Raw genomic sequence first — 22,591 nt, 5'->3', positions numbered from 1 at the left:
TTTTATTCTAAACATGTAATTATATTTCAATAAAATACTTCTGCAGCGGCTTTATCTGTGTCTAATTGCCACCCGTGACCATCCGTCGCCTAAATATAAATTGCTTTTTATTAGCAAAAACAAATTTCGTTTCTCAGAATGTTTTTGAAATAGGAAATAAAAATAAACTTTTAAAGTTCCAAATTAACATAGTATAAATAGTCATAATATAAGGATAAAACAAACAGACGTACATACATAAAAATAAGTTTTAAAGCTTTATAGTAATTTTAACATTAATAGACCCGGAAGAAGAAGTACGGAAATAGCAAGTGAAATGGTAGAGGCAAGTAAGGGAACTGGTCCCCTTGAATTTAGCCAGAAAAATGCATGTCATTTATTAAAATACTATGAATCTTATTAAAATCTATATAATAAAAAACGACTATTGACTGACCAACCCTTGCCCCCCCTGAAAAGCTGAAATGACAAACCTGATTTTATACCGAAAGTTCTTGGTTTATTCCTATATACCCCAAAAATAATTCATCCGGCACGTGTGAAACCGGCCTAAAGGTTGCCTACAGTGATTATAGACATACATGTGTATCATTAAATCAATTTATCATTAGGTAAAAGATTTATAACATTTTTGTGGGTAATTTAAAAATATTTTGGTTTGCGGATGGTGATGGATGGCTATTAGACACAGATTGGCCACTGCAATAGTATTTATTGAAGTATAGTTTAGTTACATGACAGAATATATGATAAGAGAGATCGACGGACAAGGCTAAGCCGGTCGTAGTCTTCTCGTCGAGATTCGCCATAGGAATGTGGGACCCTCAGCCGCCGCGCGTCAGTGTTACCAGAGTGCTGCCTAATTTTGACTTTGATAAATTAATAAATATGTCCTTACAATGTATTACCGAGAAAAAAGAATATTACCATGGAAACTTTTTATTAGTTTGCTAAAACCATACATTAAAAAAAACTTATACAAAATAAAATGTTTTAAAATATCTAAGAATTATGGTAATCATAAAAACGTGCTCTTAGATTAAGGAAATCGATATTCAAACAATATTTTTTATAAAACAAAGTATTGTATTATAATTCGTCGGCAGAGTTGCCGGAATTTTTGTCGACTGGTATCCCCGAGCCGAGTGCGTCGGCGACCTCCTGTCAGTGACTGTCGGCGGAGTGTCGGTCGCCGACGGCTGCGGTCGCTCGCGCTTGGTCTCCGTTTGTTTACACTCGCGCGTACGTCAATCCCTCGCGAATTATCACAAATTTTGTGTTTATCCTCAAGGTTTCGATCCGTTGTTCTTGTATTCATCGACAGCACCGATCTTCGAGCCTTCGCGCTGAGTCTCGACGACTTCCCTCGGCGCCTGATCTTCAAGGTAAGAGCGAATCTAAACAGTAACCTCAAAATCGACCATGGACCGCATTCCCTCTCGAACGTCGATCCCAATTTCAATTTTAATCGCGCGTAAACATACATTTGCGATCATCTGTCACCTGTCAAATTGCACATTATTATTACACGGTGACAATTTTGACACAAGCTATTTGGCCAAGAGAGATTCACTAGCGACCATTAGGTGTACACAAATATCTGAGATTCAAATAACACGGTTGTTTCTTAGCGTATATCGTCGGTTATTTGTTTATTTGACCATGTAAATTAAATTAAACCTAAATATATAGCATACTGTTAATATTCTATAATACTATTACTACGTTAAAATACGTATATACTATTATTTTATATCTTCTATACAATAAATTGCAATTGTTTGCTTTTAGAGTATCAGGATAAATTTTTAGTAGCGCTACTAAATCATTATGTTCATATCCTCATTGGTTGATGTACAATAAGCTGTTGACAGAAGTCAGTGCTGTGGTATGACTAATGTAGCTTGTAATTATTTCTTCATTCTATTCCTTTTTATGTTGATTGACACTAAAAACAATTAATGCATCACTTATATATTAAAACCTCGTATCATTCGAATCACGCAACTACTCATCGATGTTTTCATCGCCATTTTTAAAGCCCTTCAAATTTTACAATAATTCGCATGTTTCAGATATTCCAATTGCATCTGAATTAAGGTTCTCAATTATTCGTAGTTATCAACTATTCAAATTAGAATATATTGAATAAAAAATAAATGAAGTATTCAAATATGTTCGTTATTTTTTCGACTCTTACCGATATTCATTTATTTAACAAATTAATATTAAATAGCAATAAATGCATGTAAAATATTATTTATTTAAAAAATAATTATTTTATTATTCATTAGTTACTTTTTGAATTTTATAAAATATTGTGCAAATTACTGATCAGTAAGGGCGTCAAAATAAAAATGCTTAATTTATTATTACATACTTTTTGATCAAGGACGTCATTTCAGCTTTTTCAAATAACCAGAACTAAAATCTTATTTATTGTATATAATGTTTGGAACGAAATTTATATACGTACATAAAGATCAGATCCGTATCCGTAGCAGCATTATCAAATAAGAATATTGCTTTCTTCTATACTAACCTTTTACTTTTTAAAAAAAACATCTCACTTCAGGAACCTTTTTGGTTTTGAACCAATCTTTAAAGATCTCTCTCTATCCTTTTGTGTAATAATCAATACGAGGATTTTTAATTCAGTTATATTGAATGCCATTTTTTTTATAAAACTGCGCGTAAAAATAAATACTTATTAGATAATATATGTATGTTTATAGTGATGTGCGAATCTTGCGGTCGTCTGTTTATTTTTATATAATATAAAGTTGTTGATATTATAAATATTTTTAATAGAAATATAACAGTTTTGAAATCACATATTTTTATACGTGTTATCCTCGTAGCCTTGTATGCGTCACGTTGTCTCCAATTCCCTTTTAATTATTGTATTTCGAAGGATTGGCGTGAAATGGAAAGCAGCTGCTTTCTCGGTCTTCTTAGAGTCGTCTTGGTCTATACTAGGCATCGCTCCAAATAGTGCAAGTCGGAAGCGAAGTAGTAGAAAAGTCAAGTTTTTGTGAAAGGTTTAGATGAAAGATCCCCTCAGAGAATGCCTTACTTCGTTGACATAGCATGCAAGGTGCATTCAAACAGAAAGACGATGTGGCGTAAAACTCCTGGCTGATCCTTTGGTGATAATCTTGCATCAGCGCATACATCTTGTTGGTGTATCTTTGGAGATCTCTACGGAGGATGCCGTAAATAAAGTTTTCTAAATGGGGTGCTTGGTTAAAAACGAGTTTGACAAAAGGCGATGGACTGCGGTGGAGGGCTTGTGCTTGGGTCTCGGATAGCCAAGGGGCGAAGCTCTTGTTATGATCGGCCCCTTTGCTTTGAAAATATGCTCTCTTCTCTGGTGTCGAAATGGAGAGGGTATCTTTTCGGATACATTTTTTTAGAAGGATCTTATCGCTCTTTGTTATTTGTTTCGAACGGCCGTATTTAAAGTAGTTCAGAAAACTTTTTATCTTTGACGAAGAACGTTATTTAAAGTAGTTCTGAGAAAACTGTGTTATGATGATTTACAAAAATCGCCAATGTAACGATTTGGGATGGAAACAGACTGTTATTGTATGTTACTTTTCTTGTGATTTGGATACATATCATCAACTTGTATCTGTCTTTTTGTATTAGACACTGTTTATTTGAAATGTGTATTTTTAAGTTGCTCTAATCCGTCAAAATCTCTGATCGTCACGCGTGATAAAGAAACTTGTTCTGCATGTTAGATAAACTACGACAAATTTTTGTCTCACTCTTAACGGGCGGTCCCGATAGTTAACATATTTATGTTTTTACCTGAAGGGAAACAAAAACACCATTCTGTGAATATCTTCGCAAATAAGCATTTTTTTACTCGATCCCCTAATTGATTTTTTTATTGTAAAAGCTATTCACGAATTACATTTTAATGTTGGCGTTTTTACTATTTTTTGTTGTAAACCAAAAATATGTTTATCGCAAGCAAGGAATCCCTCATTTCATTTTCTCTTAGTCGTAACATCATTAAAAAAGCAACTCAAGGGGGCACTATTCAAATTGGTGAAATACTTGCCGACGGAAGATAAAAATTAATGAGGCCAAATCTGAGCCGATTATCTCAACTAACTCACGATTCACTAGTGAAATGGATTGCATTTTGATTAAACTTTAAATTTCAAGAAAAACACGAATTTCGTAAAAAAGGACTATGGAATGATATTGATTTATTTTTATAATTATAAATGAGTTATATTTCTTTCCGCAACATTGTTACTATTGACATATTAATGCTTTTATTTTATGAATTATTCTATACTGGTGTTTCCATTTTATATACTGTTTGTTTCATTATTCATTACAAAAGTATAACGTATATATATTTACGATTTAAAAGTTGTTATAGAATAATTTATTATTTTTTCAAGGACCAATGTTACCGTAGTTTATTTGAAACAATATCAATATAACTAACGCCAAGATATTTAGAAAATCAATTTTTCAGAAATGTCTGACAAGAATCTGATAAGAACTATGCGAGTTAAATACTTCTTATCATTCATTAGTATTAGTAATAGAAAATATTAATTATTAAAAATAAAATAACACGTTTAAATGTGTCGGAAATACCTATGAGCGAAGCACATATTGGAAAACTTATATTGGACATGACATAGATGCTTTTGAACTGCAATAGTAAAACCATTTTAGGTATGACATACATATGTACATCCATTTGGACTTCTAAGGGTTGATATTGTAATACAGTAGAACCTCGATTATTAAAAATTCGGATAATAAAAAAAAAAACAAAAAAATATAATCAAAATGAGAAAGAAAAATATTTTTACGTATTGTGAATATTTTTATTGAAATATGTATACATACAATGTACATTTTAGTTATTGCGAATTAAAATAATCAATGATTATTTTTTGCTTAAAATTAGCTTTTCTTTTAGAAGTCGCCAAATCTTGTATATTTTTAAGGAAAATACTAAGGGGACCCAAAAATAACGAGACTTTCTGTATAACTTTTTTATTTTTCAATATTTTTCACACAAAATTTTCATCACCTTTAAAGTACTCTCCATTGACCAATATTCAATTTTTTGAATATTGGTCAATGGTCGTTTTTGTTTTGCCTCTTCCGCAGTTACAATACGCTTTTCTTTCATGTACCTTTTGAAACAAAAATAAGTCACAGGGGCCAGGTCAAGTGAGCAGGGCGAGTAAATAATCAGTGTCATTCCGTTTTTTCTCAAAAACTGTTTCACAGACGACGCGGTTTGAAACGTTGCCTTGTCATGATGGAAGATTCGTCCTTTTCTTGGTGATGCTCTCTTTCAACCTTTTTAATACTTTTATGTGAAAGGTGACGATCTGCAAAGACAAGGGTGTTGATTTTTTCAATGTTGTCGTCAGTCCTGTAAGCTGTTTGAAGCATTAAAAAAGTTTCCGCGGCCCGAATCTTGATACTTTTGGGTCCCCCCTCGTAAGTTGTGTTGGGTTACTTTCAAACCACTTCATGGTGACATCTAAGCACTGAAAAGCTTCAAAATGCTTAGGTTCATTATATTCCTCCTCCCCGATAATCTCCTCGTTGTCTTTTTCTGAGGGTATGTCAAATATTTCCTTTTCATTTAAAATTTGGAATTTAGGATCGTTCGCATCACAATTTAACCACCCCATGACATATTTTTTATCGCATTCGCTGCATATTGAAATTGATGGTATTGTATTTGTGATGTTTTCTATGTTAGGGGTATTAGCGAGATATGCGTTATTATTACTAAAACTCACTACCGGTCTTTTCAAAAGTTTGCTTCTTGTTTTTTAATGTCGACACATATCTATAGAATCCCAATAGGTAAAATACTAAAAAAAAATATTTTTCAAAATAAAATTAAAAATAGCAACACTTTTTTTTAACAAATAACACAAACATTTTTACGCTGCGCTCAATTAAAAAAATACAAATAATAAATAAAATATTCCAAATATTTTATTTATTATATGTATTTTCTTTACGGAAATGACAATTTTAAATAAAATAATTAAAAATTGCATACTGTGCTGCAGCAGTCCTCGTTATTTCTTTAATGAAAGTTTTAGTACAATCTTTTTTTGCTTTTAATTATATTATTTAAATTAGATGGGAGCAAAATAATTTGTAGTTCCGCAACTGGTAGACCGCTATCAGCAACAAGTCGCTTGCATGACTTGCCTCTTATATAGATGAATACACTTTTTAATGAAGGTTGTTTTGGGGTTGTTCCTATCACATTCGAAGAAAGCGGTTTGTACTTTTTGGGATATTGCAAAATGAGACCATTGATATAAAACATAAATAAATATATACTATATTATCATTACAAAAGCCAACCATATCTTCACAGCCTTATTCAAAATCTACGCCGTTCGCTGGAAAGCAATAAAGTTTATTGCAAGAAAATCTCCCTTGCCGTTTGTTTTTTGTCGGCTCAAAACACCAAATTGGATCACATAGTTTAGCAAAAGGTCTGCAAATGACGTCGGACCGTCCTTTCCATCTCTCGCAGCAAGCCCCGTCCGTCTGTTTAGCAATTCTGTTTCGCTTTACAATGTAAATGTCGCTCGTCCTCGGGTTGCATTTAAATTATCCCGATAAGAAACTGCGAGCGCAAAGAGAATGCAGTTTGCTTTGTTGCACTTCACGATCCGCGTTTTGCATACAGTTCCCGACTATCCGTTTTCCTATCTCCCAGGGGTCGCTTCACTTAGCCATTAGCAATAATTACTTTCGATGTCTGCGAGATTCCCGCTCCTTATTAATTGAACCTTACTCGCGCCGGTTAATTGCTTTTTATATGACTCGTCTATAGTTTAAATTGATTTTACTATATCAAAACTGCTAAAAAACGTATCGTTGATTATATAGCCGCGCATCGAGAAATTTTATTATATTTTTCATTTAAAACTCTTATTTTGATTAACAAATAACAATATTTATAATATCTTTAAACTTTCTAATACAACTTATTTTTTGTTTAACATTTGATGCTAATTAGCGACTTAAGAGTCTTCTTAATAGTCGCGAGGCGGTTAAGAGCCGTTGTTTGGATATCCCTGTTTTACGTTATTGAACTGCATCTAGACACGATAATGAAGACTTTATTGAATTTTGGTCTCTCATAGGAGAGTCCCTAGAGAGCGACGGTTAACGCCAGAGGCGTCCGAGTTTCTGGATTAAAGCGTCAAAGGAGTATCGTTAGCAAAGGATGCTGTAAATGTTGCATGAAAATAATGACTGGAACTTAAATTTATAAGATATTTTATCGAGCACTTTGAGGCGACGTAAAAAAATACGTGTGTAATAATATTAAAAAAACAGGCATTGTCATTTACAAAAAAGCTTCGTCACTGTTTGGTTGACAGATACCAATCGACTCCTGGGCCTACTTTTTTATTTACCTTATAATCCCTTGAGCTCAAATCGAGTGATTTAACTTGAGTTTTTTTTATTATAAGATGGCTAACGTCATACATATGAAACGAGATTGTATCTCGCCGCTTGAGAATTTAATAAGATCTTCAAAAATGTCATCTATCATCAACTCCATCAGGCACTACTCCAAGTGCTTAAGTAAAGGCTTAACGTAGCAACCTTTAATACTTTTATTTCAATAATATAAATAATTTTACAGACATACCAAATACATATATATAATATATATGTTGAGATTAATAAACATTTTCATGTTTACAATTAGTTATTAGCTTAATTTATTAAAAAATAAAAATACAAGATAAAACGTTTGTGGTTATAATTTATGAAAAAAATCAAAATTTTTTTCCAAAATCCGTCAATGGATTAACAGATTTTACGCATTTTGAGCATGACATACATCCATGTCTTTGGACTTCCAAAGGTTAAGGCTTATATTATACGATATAATTTAATATACATGGGGCAATATACTTGTCACACGATGGAATTACTCACAATTCCATTGTGCATATTTATGACTGGATTGAAGTCGATTGAGACATTGCGATGTCACGTTTTGCATGTGTATCGTCGGTTGAATGGGCATTTCAATTTTGCCAATCTCCATTCATTGATGGACCAGGTTGGGATTGCTTCGCACGCGTTTGATGCTATGATACGTGTTGTTGAATAAAGTCTTTATATGAGCGATCGAAATACTGTGCAAATTAAATGAGAATTTCATTTTATAATAATCGGCTTTACCGTATGTTAGGTAGACTCGACATAAAATTTATCATGAGAGAAGCATTCATGTCTCAAATCGATTCATGTCAAATTGGAATTCAAGCTGTTTTGAGATAAAAAGCATATCGCTAGAAATCAATATGATTCTTTTTTATAGTAAAGCATTCACAATCAATCCAATTCCATTTAACTATATTGTGAATTCGAATTCACAATATAGTAAAGCAATATAATACGACTACCGACTTTGATAATTAATTTATAATATAGTACAGGGTTAGTATTATTTGAATTTTATTATTCGTTTATTCTCTTGTTAGTTAAGTAAAATCAACGTGCTGCAACTGGCAACTCTTGAATTGAGTAATTGCTCGTGATTGAAGCCATTCGCTTTATGTACTTAGATAATTACGTACAGTACAAAAAATAATCAATATTGTTACCTATCTACATTATGAGTCAAAATACTCTTAATGTTGAATATTCTGATTGTTGAAAAGTCTGAGATTTTCATGTTTTGAAATTAAAATCTCAGAGATAGAGGTGCGAATTTGTGTATTGTAGTTTACGGAAGGAGGAAGTTGGGAGCGGAAATAAATGAGGCGAAGCTACCGGAGGATGTAACTCACGTGCCGAGTATACATTGTTCACAAATTGTCTGATTGAACGTGCTTGATCACAGGCGCCCCTCGGATATATGTGACGTTCGAATCCAACGCTCACTTTTCGAATGTTCGATTGAGTTTTATTGCCATGAAACAGTCGTACGCCACCAGACGGAGTTCATGTATTAATGCCTTGATCGAAAAACTTTTTTATTAACTCGGCACTCGCTCTCGTTTTAAAGTTTAAATGTGTTTCGAGAACATTTTTAAGATCATAGTTGATTTTACCCGTTTATAGGAGAGTACTAGATGAAAGTATTTCGAGAATGCACTCGATGGTTACTATCGAGGTTCGCACTCGAAACTATTGGCGATATTTGAGTAGATTTATGTGCATTGGAAAGTATTAAAAGTTTTCACCCGGTCTTTTTTTAAACTGTTTTTCCTGTTTTTCAAAGCCTGTTTTTCTCACCTAATCTATATTTGTTTATATTAAGCTAACCTTATTTACATATAGTGAGACATATTAAGATATTAAAAAAACAGTAAAGTCATTCAAATCAATTCAAAGCAGTTGAGTTGAACAATATTAAACAGCACGTCGATAGCTCTGAAAAACCTTTTTACTGCTAGGATCACTTTAAACGATTCTATTTACATATATAATCTGAGGGAGCATTTTCTGCAGCTGGCATTTTTTAACCAAGCTAAGAACCAGAAGTGTCTTTAACCAAATAAAGCTGTCTGTCAATCACATTTATTTGCTTAATTAAATATTAATATAAAACATCATTTAAATTTTATTTTATGTTCTTTATATGTCTTATTAAACATGAATTGTATCAGCAATACTTATTGATTTATACTATTCATGAAACAATATGTACTATATGAAGAGGAGTTATATTTTTAACTGCTTAACAAATCATGCCAAATATTTATTATAATATAATCATTCTCAACTCTTTGATCCTTATATTCTTAATCTTTGTTAAACTTTAAGGTTTTGTAACCCTAAGGAGTGGGACTTCATAGTCAGTGAGACGCAGGTGAATCTAGTTAGAGTCTTGATAGATTATAATATAATTGCGACAGATGATAACTGGCGAGATGTTTCCTCCGAGTGGTGGTGGAGAAGCTGGTGCAGGGATAACGTCCGTAAAAGATCCTCACAGGTCTTGCAGTGAGTGTTTGGAAGCAGTTCCTTTTGCTGCGATGATCGTGTTCGGGGGTCTCAGGTCGTTTACCAGTCGGGTGAATCTACTAGTCTCTTCGAGTATCCTCCGAAGTCTGTTAGTGACTGTTTGTGACTGCCCTCTTTTCAGTCCAGGCTTACTCGCTTTTTAGAACAGCGAATACGCCTTTAGAAAGCGACATTCGCTTGATGCGCATTGTCCAAGGTCGTATTGCATCGCAATGTAATTGTAAATCCAATGCTTTATTATATTCGTGACCGTTTCGCAACAAAGAAATATTCTCTCAATGACTGATAATATTTACAGTAAAAATACTTGCGTGTTATTTAATTTTTCTGGTCGTAACGAGTGCTTTTGTGTGTGGTCCAAGTCTTGTTTTCTTGTTGATGGATGACCATTTTGGTCACAGTAAATTAACGTGAGTTTTGAGAATAAGGCATTTTCTGTGTGTGGTCGCCACAAAACCGTAAAATTTTGAGCAAATTATAATTCTTAGAGTCGCTCATAAAACTTATATTGTTAAATAGTGGTTTCGGAATGTTAATCTGAAATCCCTGTCTCTTGTCTTACTACCTGCTCTGAATGCAATTGTAAATTTGAACAATATCGCCCACTGGTGGGCGACAGATGAATATCGGTAGTCTATGGAATAGCCACAGTGGGCGACGCAGCGGTGGGCAAAAATTTTTATCTTAAAAAATTAATATTGTGCGAAATTGTTTTAAGGCATTTTATATTTAAAATAAAGTAAATATATTATACATAAAATATAATATAAAAAAATGCTATTTATATTTTTTTTCTACTTATGATTGACTATTTATAAAAATAATGAATCATATTTATGAAAGAATAAATGATTTTTATGAAATAATAAATGCTACTTATACATATACACCACTAGATACAGATACAGCAATAGATGTTTGACTAACTAACCAATTTTTCATTTGATATGTAACTTTTTTGAACTCATCAAAGTAGCCAGACCGTTTATGTTTTAATTGTGCTGCTAATTAAGGTTGATTTCTGGCTCATAGGCAGATTTTGATATAAACAAAAAAAAAGCTAAACAATTTAGTTTAGTGCCCCTTTTTATGAACGGGGTGGTTTGTTACTCCACGCTCTAATAATAATTTCAGGCATGATGGTTTCTTCATACGCTTCTGCAAGCTTCTTCATACGCAAGACTTTACTGGGCTTTGCCTCTCTTGGGCCGTTGTCTTTCCATTATCTTTTTTTTCCTCGTGGTATTTGGTTCTATATATTTTTTTAGAAAAACCATAATCTTACTCTTTTGATATAACCCTTTCTTTGATACTTAAGCCTATTTTTATATACATAAAGTATTAAGCATCGTATATATAAATAATTTCGTATAACAAGGTGTTGACGTTAAAACAGTAATAATTCTTTTTATTGTTGCATCTTGATTTTTTTTAATTGCAAATACTTTTTTTACAAATAGTAATTCTTATTTTTGTAAGTGTTGTTTTTTTATTTTTTAAGTAGCAAATAAAAAATTGCAGCGGTTGTAAACTATCAAAAATATTCGTATAAATTTTATTTTTAACGAAAAAACATTTGATGAGATTTCTCGAAATTATTTTTTTTGCATTATTGAGAAGAAACACTAGTTGCGCAAATTTTATATCTATACACATTATATATAATACGATGCTTAATTCGCTCTAACTTTGGTTACATATTGCGCTGTAATTATAGTTACTATGTAATTATTATCTCCACTGGTGTTAAAACGGTAATCAAACATTGATTCAACACATACTGAATAATATTTATTTATAAAGTATTTTAGGCAATTACCTTAAAATTATAATGTAGTCATACTCAACTTGTATTTTTCCTCCGGGCCAAATACAGATGTTTGCTTTGTTACACGGGCCGCAACATAATACTATAATGATGTAAATTTTTTATTTTTTATTTTATTTTATCTTATTTTTATTTTACACACACATACATATTGTATGTGTATATATAGAATCGGCTCATTGATTTTTGCGCCTGTAAAGGTATATAAAAATACATATTTTACATATAAAAATATTAGTTTTTAATTTAAATAAATATTGTTTTCTCTATTGTATAAACACAAGTTTTATTAAATAATAAAAATTGCAAAATATACTCTAAAATAGAAAAGGTGACTATTGTCACCCGTGGTGCAACTAACCGAGGGTTAACTGTGAATTTGTTTTGTGATTGTATAAATTTGATAGCTGGTCGCTCACATTCAATATTTGTATACCCATTTTTTTGTCTACGATTTTAACGGTTTGAGTGTACATTATTTCGTTATTTGCTCTGGAACTATAGACTACGTTTATTGCTTTTGGCAAGGAGATTTGTCATACGTTTCGTTTTTGGAGGATTCCTTGCTCTGAATTTTATAAAATTTGCAGTATTTTTTAGGACCATTTTAACGCGATGATTATGGGTTGATCCCGACAGTGAACAAATATTATATAAAAATTGGGATTTAGCTTTTTTTATATAAAACTTGCCTAGCTTTTGCGTTATGTAGTTCCGCCAATATCAATATCTTTACGTATGCATCCAGCATTACCACGCCTCTATACATATTGTAGCTGAATAAAACACTACTTTTTAAATAAGTCAAGAATATTTAAAAAAAATGTCATGTTTTCTATTTGTGGAACGCATCATAGTTGCCTATAAAGTAGATCATTCGGTTGCACACAATCGAAATGTGGCAAATACTGATTTCACGCTCAAAATGTTTCGAATCGATTATCTACACGTGTGTGGTGTATGCAGAAGCAGAAGCGGAACGAGTCGCTGTGTCAACACACGAAAGGCAATTTAATTGGATCGCCATCAATCAAAGACTCGTTCTGTGACAAAACGTTTTCCGATTTGGTCTTCGGCCCTTCGTAGTCGACGCCAGGGGTGTGCACTCGTTGGAAACTTTACTGCCACTGCGGCCCTGTCGCAACCGACTCGGCCGACAGTTTTGCATAATTTCACGCTAATTGGAGACGATTGTGATTCCGCCGGTGGAAAATTGGACGAAAGCTGAACTGACACCCGCAGCAGAATCGACGGGCGACTTTATTGTGACAAAGGGAAATTCAAAGCTTTCAAAAGCCACCGACGACTGTACATTTAATTGCACGGACGTAATTGGAGGAAATTTGTTGAGGATTAAAATTAAATATAGTTTTGCTTTGATCTGAATACAGGTATTCATATTATAAATCGTATCTATAATTTCTATAAATATCATCCCTGTTTAGAAATGAGGTATTACCTAGTAGTAGGCCTGCCGAGGGGGGGAGAGAGGAGATAAATTCTAAAGGCCCAAATCTGGAAAAAATCATTGCAAAAATATATTTATAAAAAAAGTAATGAATCTGAACTAAACTGCAGTTGTTTGAGATGTACCTATATACTGATGTATTTCAGGTATAAGTTCCTTTCATTCATTCACGTCAAAAGCAATAAAATCGTGTCGGCGCCGTCGCAGTGGGAACGCTCGGTAACGAGCTTTTGACGTAGATTTTTGACTTCTGAGAAGTGATATTTTTTTTTGTTTTTATTCGATTCTCACTCGTAATATTGTTATAAAAAGTTCTAATATAAACGCGAAAAAAATATATTTTATCGCAGTAGTTGCGTAATTTCGTTTCATAAGCGAGAATCTTGATGCAATTTGTATGGTGAACCTACGTTCGGCTTATAAGTGCATTGGTGGTTTCAATATGCTATAAGTTTGTTCGTACACACATACTGTAGTTCGTACATGTAATTTTGTGACACTGTTCTTAAGTGGTTCAGAGTTGGTAGTAATCTTATGAAACGTATCCGTTGCGTTTGTTTGTCTTTCTATCCCTAGGCTCCCATGAATAACTATTTACACGTCTAACATTTAGAGTCGTTTTCCTACCCGTAGTCGTTTGCTTTGCATTTAAAATGCATAAACTCATTCTCTCTCTAGCTTTGGAGCATAATTAAATTGTCGCATTTAATTTGTACGCCCTATTGTTTATGAACAACTATGATTTCCGCGTTTTGTGTTTGATAAAACATTGTTTAATCATCAGTGATGCACTGATTGGAAATCGCGGCTAAGCCGCCGGTCAATATTTAACAATCCGTTTGCTGTTTGAGAGTTAAAAATGTTATATGTAGTTGCATTGAAAACAAATATTTTGACGTAACCATTACAGTACCACATACAACTTTTATCGCATGATTAGGGAATCCGGTGATGCGCTGATGACGTAAGGTTTAATATAAATAGTGCTGATGACATAATACATTACTTTTCTTCTGTGAAGCATTTTAATTTTTAAATCACGTACAACGAGAGCTACTGTGATAGGCACATCGTATCGGTAGTGATGGATCAAGGGATTATGATATATTCCCGCAACATTTAAAATAACTCTTTTGTAACAATATAAAGTTATTAATTAAAACATATTTATAATTTAATATATACGTGTTGTTTTCGTAGCCTTGTGTGCGGCACATACTCCTCAAGTCGTCTATGAAGTTCTTGGATTTCGAAGCTTGTGAAATGAAAAGCCTAGTACCTAGTAGAAAAAATAAATTCTGACTGTAGTATTTTATTATTAATGCAGTATTTCGCTGTATTCTGGTTGAAACTATCTGATGTATGTTCCAGATAAAAGTGTTATAATTAATTTTTTTATAATAATTTTATGGTGTAAAAATATACAACCGTGAGTGAAAAAGGTTAATAACGCAGTTCGTATTTTATCACACGTTGCAATCGGCGACGTGCATCGGATATGATGACGTGTGTAAAGAATCGTAATCGTTGCAAAAATGAACTATGGTGAAAATCCAAACCAAGAATTAGCGATAATTGCGTTGAGGGATAAAATATTTATTGGAACGTGCATGTGCATGACAATAACGTTAATTAAACTCGGAAACCCCTATGCGATAGGTAAATTAAAGGTACGCAAAAAAAAGCAATTTAACATACTCGTTTTTGTGCGAAGAACATGATTTAATAGATTTCATTATTCACGTTTTAATTATGGGATTTAAATTTAGGCGATTAATTATGTCGGATTAAATTAACCGTTCGTATACTAGCCTTTCCAGAATATGTGTAATTTTGCGTATTTATTTGTGTATCAAGGGCTATCTAAGCTAGTCTCTAGTCTCCAGATATACGTTATTTTTAATTATGAAATATTAGAATATATTTGTAAAGTTTTTTTGGAGATTTAAGTGAAAAAAAAACATTGATTATTTTTATTGTTTTTTTAAAAAAAAAATATTATCATAATTATTTACTTAAGACGAAATTATTAAATATAATTTGTATTGATAAAAAAATAGTGCCAGCTATTAATAAAATTACAATATCAATGTTAACGGGAATATGAGTAATTTATGAAATTTCTGCAATTACACAGTGCTTTTTTTTATTATTTTGTCCGCTATTATTTGTTACGTTTGTAACAAATATAGCCGACATCTGTGTTGTCGTTATATACAAAAACTTTTTTTTACTGTTTTTAGAAATTAAAAATTTCATAATATAAACGAATATTTATATTATAGTTTAATAAATATAAAAAAAAGCGAATACACAACACAACCTCGCATATTCTATCAGTTACTACGATACTCTAAACAAAGAAAGAAAGAAATAAGAATCTTAGATAACCCATTGATATTCTTTATCTATAATATTTATATTTTAATCAATCGTATCCGTGTTTGATGTTAATAATATTTATATTTAATCTTTGCTTAGGTTTATTTTAAATATCTTTCTAATTCAAAGAATATCATATCTCAATAATAATATTATCGTGCAAGTCACTTCAAACAGACAATATTTTTTTTTTGTGAGCAATCTTTCTATTACAAAATGTGGAGACTTATTAGTCCATTTTTTATCTTGGGATTTTTTTGATGCTTTATTTTTTATTAGCTATCTTTAGATAGCTCCTGCGGTATTACTATTTAAGCTTTTAGCACCTTTTCTATCCGTCGGCAATTTTTTAAAAGTAATTTGCCATTTCGTAGACTTAGAAACACATTTTATATTATTCTGAAACATGCAATCTACGCAAACGAAACATTAAGAGTACTTTACGTAATTATATTTTAATTGAACTTTGCTTACCGGAAAAATATGCGTTCATATTCTAAAATCATGGGCGAAAGACTGACTTTCATTTACTTTTAAGGTAGTGCTAAATACTTGTATGTTTATATTTTATTATTTAATTCATTATTTATTTGCCAATTGGCTAGCATGTAAAAGTGTCATGTTTTAACATTGGAATACGACTTCGACCTACTTTTGAACAGCTTTTAACCAAAATATCAGCTTGTTATTTACTTTCTGTAAACATCATACAGCATATTTATTCATAGTTTATCTGTATAATCAGTTGGCGGTTTCGCGCAGCTGATTTATTTTTTTATTGTAAATCTAATGTTTGAACATTAATGCGTTACAATATAATATATAATGCCACTACCAGACTGAAAATCAGTCGCTATCTATGTTATTATTATTGTAGGTTCTGAATATCAACGTATTTTTATAAATAAAAAATCCAATATGTTACGAAAATCACACCTCTTGTTGACGAATATTTTATGTTTATGAAATTTATTAATTAAAATCACAATAAGAAATGCATTTTTTATTCTCCGCTATGATAATATTATATAAAAACATTCCAGTTAGTTGACTTTTCATAATTTCAATAAGAGATTCCCGCATGATTTTAAAAATGAAAACCACACGTGGTGGTTTTTATTCATTTGCACAATTAATTTAGACGTCATTCTAACGATTATTTCGAACAAATGAAAAAAAAACTATCTTGTCTCGAAAGTAAGGCACTACAATGGAAGAAAAGTCTTGTGACTAAACAATCGCATTAATAATTCTTAATCTTTCGTAGAGAATTTTAATCACAATTACTAATAAGTACTAAAAAAAGTTCATCTTTGTCTGAAAAATATGCGTTATAGACAATGCATTCTACCCCACTCAAAATACTAATTGTTCTCTACCCTTTTGTTAACGATCGCCTAAAGTGGCCTTATAGAATTATTTTAATTTTAACACATTTTCTGGGTGTGTCCAAGAGGTGATGCAATTGACACGCAGACATCCCCATCTGCGATTCGCCACAGCTGTTTCAAACCAGCAATATAAGTCATATCCCCTACGCATCCAAAACCAAAAGTTATAAAATACAAATATTGCCACACATATGTTAAATTATTAATATTTAAATATTGAGTATTTCTAATAAATTATTGCCGGTTATGTTAAATTATTAATATTTAAATATTGAGTATTTCTAATAAATTATTGCCGGTTTTACGGAGTTAAAAAATACCGAAATACTGATGTGAAATTTACAATCAATTACAACATATTCTAAATTTTCGAATAACACTTACGCTATGGATAATTAAAAAATATTGCTTTCGTATGGCAAAATAAAAGTTGAGCCAAATTTCACGAAAATGCCTAAGCTCAATCCGCCCGCATTGAGCGTTGATGGATCTAAAAACACGGCCCGCATTTAAATTTTAGCGGCGCCTACTGCTTCAGATAAATGCATTGTCGTATCAAAATTAATTATTCCAACTACGTGTGAATAATTCACAACGTTTTAATTGAATATCTCGTATTTTTGCTGCTCAGAAAATTTCGGTTGAAATCACTCATTCGGCATGGAGCCATGTGTTTTAGCACAGTTTAGTCGTGTTGAAATTTCACGTCCCCTGTCTAGCGGAAGTGCAGCACCCGACTATTATATGCACATTCCACATATCACCTTCTGGCACAGCACAGCTGGTGCTGTTCAAATAGCACATGCGGAACGCGTCGCCAAAAATGAGCTTCCGAAAAAAAGCAAGCGAAGAGTTAATCGTCGGTTTTTGAACTCACGCTGACTGGCCAAATAATACAGCTTCTGATTTACATCTGAATCGATCGCTAGCGCTCGTTTCGATGATTTTTTTCGCCTCTATCGTGCCATAAGCACGGTGGGCGGTTATTATTACACCTGGACATATGTCAGGGGTCGTCCATTGTTTCCGTCCCGTTAACGGGTTATTTTCGTGGGGTAATTAACTTTATTGGGGTTGTTCGAGAGCCGCCCCGCTTGTTAGGCAACGCGTATTGTTCGGCGAATGAAAAATGCTCATGTTATTATTGTGATGAATTATTATTATGTTGAAGTGGCAGATGCATTGGAATGAACAAAAAACAATCTCTAATTTTAAGGGTCTAAGGGACGTAGCGTACTAATTTTCATGTAATATTTATTTAGAACAGTGTACCGAAACATTTTCTCATCCACAGCACACCAAAGTTTTTTCTATAATTCCTTTGCATAATATATATTTAGTATATATTTTTTAGAACTTTAAATGGTATTATGACTGCTCTACTAAAATAAATAATTTAACTGAAAATGTGCTTATTGATCGTAATTTAACAGTATGAAATTCTCAAGATGAGATTCTCAAAAACTAGATTTCTCATTTGTATTTGTAAAAATTAACGAAATGAATGTAAAATAATATTCTAAATTGAAAAAAATATTTTATATACATATTGGGTTTGTGGTATATGTTCCAAAATGTGATAACAGTTTATTGTACAAATATAATTTATCAAATATGTACAGAGACATATAGATGTCAGTATTAGGTGGCGGAAACTCGAGTGTCTGAGAGTCTTCGCTGTAGACGTCGATGATTGCCCGAGACTTTGATTTATTTTTATTCGTCTTATGCTAGCGAGGGATTGTAGATGTGACAAAATGTCACATATTTTACACTTGTCCTTCAAGGAAGCTTAGACGTATTGGAAACGAGAGTAATTAGGAGCCTATCGCATTAGAGTTAAACCACATTTATTTAATTAGTTATTATTGTTGCGACCATTCAATAATTAAAAGGATAAAAAGCGGTGTTCACTGCATTAGTTGCGAAACGTTCATTTACTGTTCAAATCCAAACCTCACCCAATGAAAGTTCTAAAACTAATTATAGTTTTTGAACTTTTATTGTATTACTTTATTTTTTTAATCAAATTTAAGATACAAATTTTAATATGTACCTTTCTATGTTCGTACGTACCATTACAGTAAAATAATACTGATTATTTAACAATTAAATACTGATCAATTATTATAAGTCATTTAAAATATTGTAGTATTTTGTCGAACGATGTGACGTCACAGTTCAGAGCATTTGTTTGTGAATAAATACAGTATTTTTTATACTAAGCAGTGAAGTTGTAAATCAATCGTCTGATACATTATAACAGGCTGAGTTGTAAAATGTGAAATTATATTTATACTAGTGAAAATATAAATTCACTGTGACATATAATATGTATGTATAAATAATTGTTTTAGCAGTCGTCCCGAGAAAAATAAATAATAAGCGCTCATGACAATAAGTCTTAAATGTAATTAAAAAAAAACTTGTTCCAGCTTCTAATAAAATATTGAAAAACATGTATCGCAGTTAACATTCGTCTTCAATGCGCGGTAAAAAGTATACTATACGAGTATTTTTTGGCTCTTTTGTCATGCGTGTTTATGTTGGTTCACGATTTTGTCGGCGCAGTTTTGTTCTGCGCGTTATCGCTATGGCGCGAGTTTTAGCAATATGAAATGATATTCATTATTTTCACACGTGGAACAAATTTGGTTACATTTTGTCTTCCAACTTTAGTACAGAAAATTGTGCATCATTTAAAATTACGACTCTTTTAATTGTGTACATTGTATACCTTTACTCTGGGGTAGCATTTATAGTTTGAAAATTCCTGCTCCCTATAATTATAATTGTATTCATAATTCAATGCTATAATTTTAAATTCTGTGTTTTTGACAGATTAATTTGTTTTTTTGTGTCCTATTAAATATATATATATATATATATATATATATATATATATATATATATATATATATATATATATATATATATATATATATATATATATATATATATATATATATATATATATATATATATATATATATATATATATATATATATATATATATATATATATATATATATATATATATATATATATATATATATATATATATATATATATATATATATATATATATATATATATATATATATATATATATATATATATATATATATATATATATATATATATATATATATATATTTATAATAAAATATATAAGAGCTATAGTATACCGTGGGTGAAAAAAAGTTGCGGTGAACTGCTGTAACTACGTGCTAAATTTACTAATTACATTTTCAATGTTTCTATTAAATCAATGTTGGTATATGTTACTTAGGTATTAAAATCACATGTATTGACTATATTTAAAAACGAAAATTAAAGACTTTTTTGCAATATTTAAATAACCGGCGATTATATATAATATAATAACAAACACTAATTTAAGTCCTTTTGTTTCATAATGGTCTTTCAGAACCAGATCTTTTGATATTTTCTCCATACAATGCAAATGCAGCATGAAAGTCTCGGATATATTTTTTCAACATACATATATTACTAGATCATTGAATTCTTTGAAGTCGTTTGAGAGAGAAGGATATTTTTTCTTTGGTAATAATCAATGAAAAGGGTTTTAAAAGCATGTTTTTTTCTATAGCATGAATAGTTTTGATATCGCTTGATATCGATATAAAAAAAACTTTGTATTTATATATTATATTATATAATCTCTTTAAACGGATTTTTTTTTTGTGTATGTATATCTAATTAGTCTGTGCCTTTTTTAATATATGTATGAACATACACATCTCAATTTTTATAATCCGTTCCATCATTCAAATTATTTTTTACCTTCTGAGGTTTGAAATATCTACTTTTATTTCCAATTACGTTGAAAACCTTTATCTAAGCTTTATCAAAGAGCTCTATTTTGTGAAATGACCCACCCAAGCTATCGCACAACTCCCAAGTATTAATGAAAAGGGAAAATGCAACATCAAACAATGGCCGAGTGCGGCGGTGACAACACCATTGAGACAATAGAGGCGGCACAAAACGCGAAAACAATCCGCACGACCGACTTCCTACCGAAATTACTAGTTTACTGTTATGTACTGTATACCGGGTAAAAAAGAACACATTACTATGCAAAAAGGCTACAATGGTCCGCGGAAAACCCGGCCCCGAGACCTTTCATTCAAAGACACAAACCGTAAATCGCGAACGTATTTCACAATGAAGGGATGCTGAATGCCGGATCGTTCTATATACACTACGTGCTACGACACAACGAAACAGTATTGTACGGATAATCTATACGAAAATAATAATCATGAAAAAAGGCAGGCGCATATTTTCAATTGGATATTATTGAATAGTGGAGTGTTTCAAGAAATTTTGGTATTCAATCAAAAAGATTGTGACATATCGACATATCTCTAAAACAAAATAATGATTGCTTCTTACTTTAAACATGACGTTTAATGCTTTTTTATAATAAAATAATATATGGTGCAATCTATTAAATTTATGATGCTTTGAAATATTATAATATTAGTGCTATATATATGTATTTGTATTGATTCTGAATGGCACTTCTGCTCGGACTACTACAAATCGAGAAGCAGATAAATACACCACTGGTCCCATAATATGTTTTGCGAAATTGCAATCTAATCTATCTCTTTGGATGAATAATCAAATATATCAATGCGTACAGTAAACAACTGATAAATAAAACTATTGATTTATTAAGTACATACGTTTTGAAATAAAGGTCTGGTTTTAAATATATTATTACTAGCTTTATTAGATGGCTTCGTTCGGAAAATTCAAACTCATTCTTTATTAATTATAATTAATTGTATTCATCCTATTTTTACAAATTTATTCCAATACATGGCTATATGCCTCGTCTTCATGTATTGCAGTAGCACATTATCAATCATCAGCACGTCGCTGTTCAGCTTAACTTTCAACTTAAAAGTTAAAAATAACACAGTTGACTTATTAATGACACTCATAATGACGTGTGCGAATATCACGTCGGATGGTTTTGTTTTTAACAAGACTATTTTTTACTTTGTCTTACACAAATATTTATTTATCTTATTTAATACAGGCAAGTTAAAATTTATATTTAAATATTTAAATAACATATCTAGGTATTTATTATATTGATACATATATTTATGTGCAAATATTCTATCGCATACTAAAAAAAACCATCTAATTTCCCCCACAAAAACTCATATGCCTAGTCATACGAATCACCCTACTCAGTAAATGGAGGAAAGGATCATATAGTACATGGCACCCAATAGGGTCTGTATATGAAGGATATACTATATTTTTGGACGCTCTTTTATATTATCTACAAATAGTATAAAAGGTAAAGAAATAATAAAATATTAAAAAATCACACTAAACCCTTCATACTCTTCTCGTAACGAAATCATATTTGTATTACAGGAACGAGATAGTCCTTTTGTGCCTTGTGTGTGAACATAAGTCCTTACATTCGAACTATGAATAAATAAGACATT

General features: G+C 31.5%; 1 protein-coding gene across 6 annotated transcripts in view; it reads left to right on the top strand.

Annotated features, from left to right (window-relative positions):
- Positions 1–1,166: 1,166 nt before the first annotated feature.
- The window catches only part of sfl (N-deacetylase and N-sulfotransferase sfl), a 313,934-nt gene continuing 292,509 nt past the window's right edge, over positions 1,167–22,591 (top strand). For all 6 annotated transcript variants that reach the window (XM_088199104.1, XM_088199102.1, XM_088199103.1 and 3 more), the window contains exon 1: positions 1,167–1,385. The gene's annotated coding sequence lies outside the window, so the exon portion shown is untranslated. The remainder of the gene's footprint in view (positions 1,386–22,591) is intronic.

The sequence above is a fragment of the Plectrocnemia conspersa genome, unplaced genomic scaffold (genome assembly GCF_051122295.1).
Source record: "Plectrocnemia conspersa isolate PC_06_02 unplaced genomic scaffold, ASM5112229v1 ptg000012l, whole genome shotgun sequence".
Taxonomy (NCBI): Eukaryota; Metazoa; Arthropoda; class Insecta; order Trichoptera; family Polycentropodidae; genus Plectrocnemia; species Plectrocnemia conspersa.
Note: the sequence above shows the minus strand (reverse complement) of the source record. Positions and strands in the feature narration are given on the sequence as shown.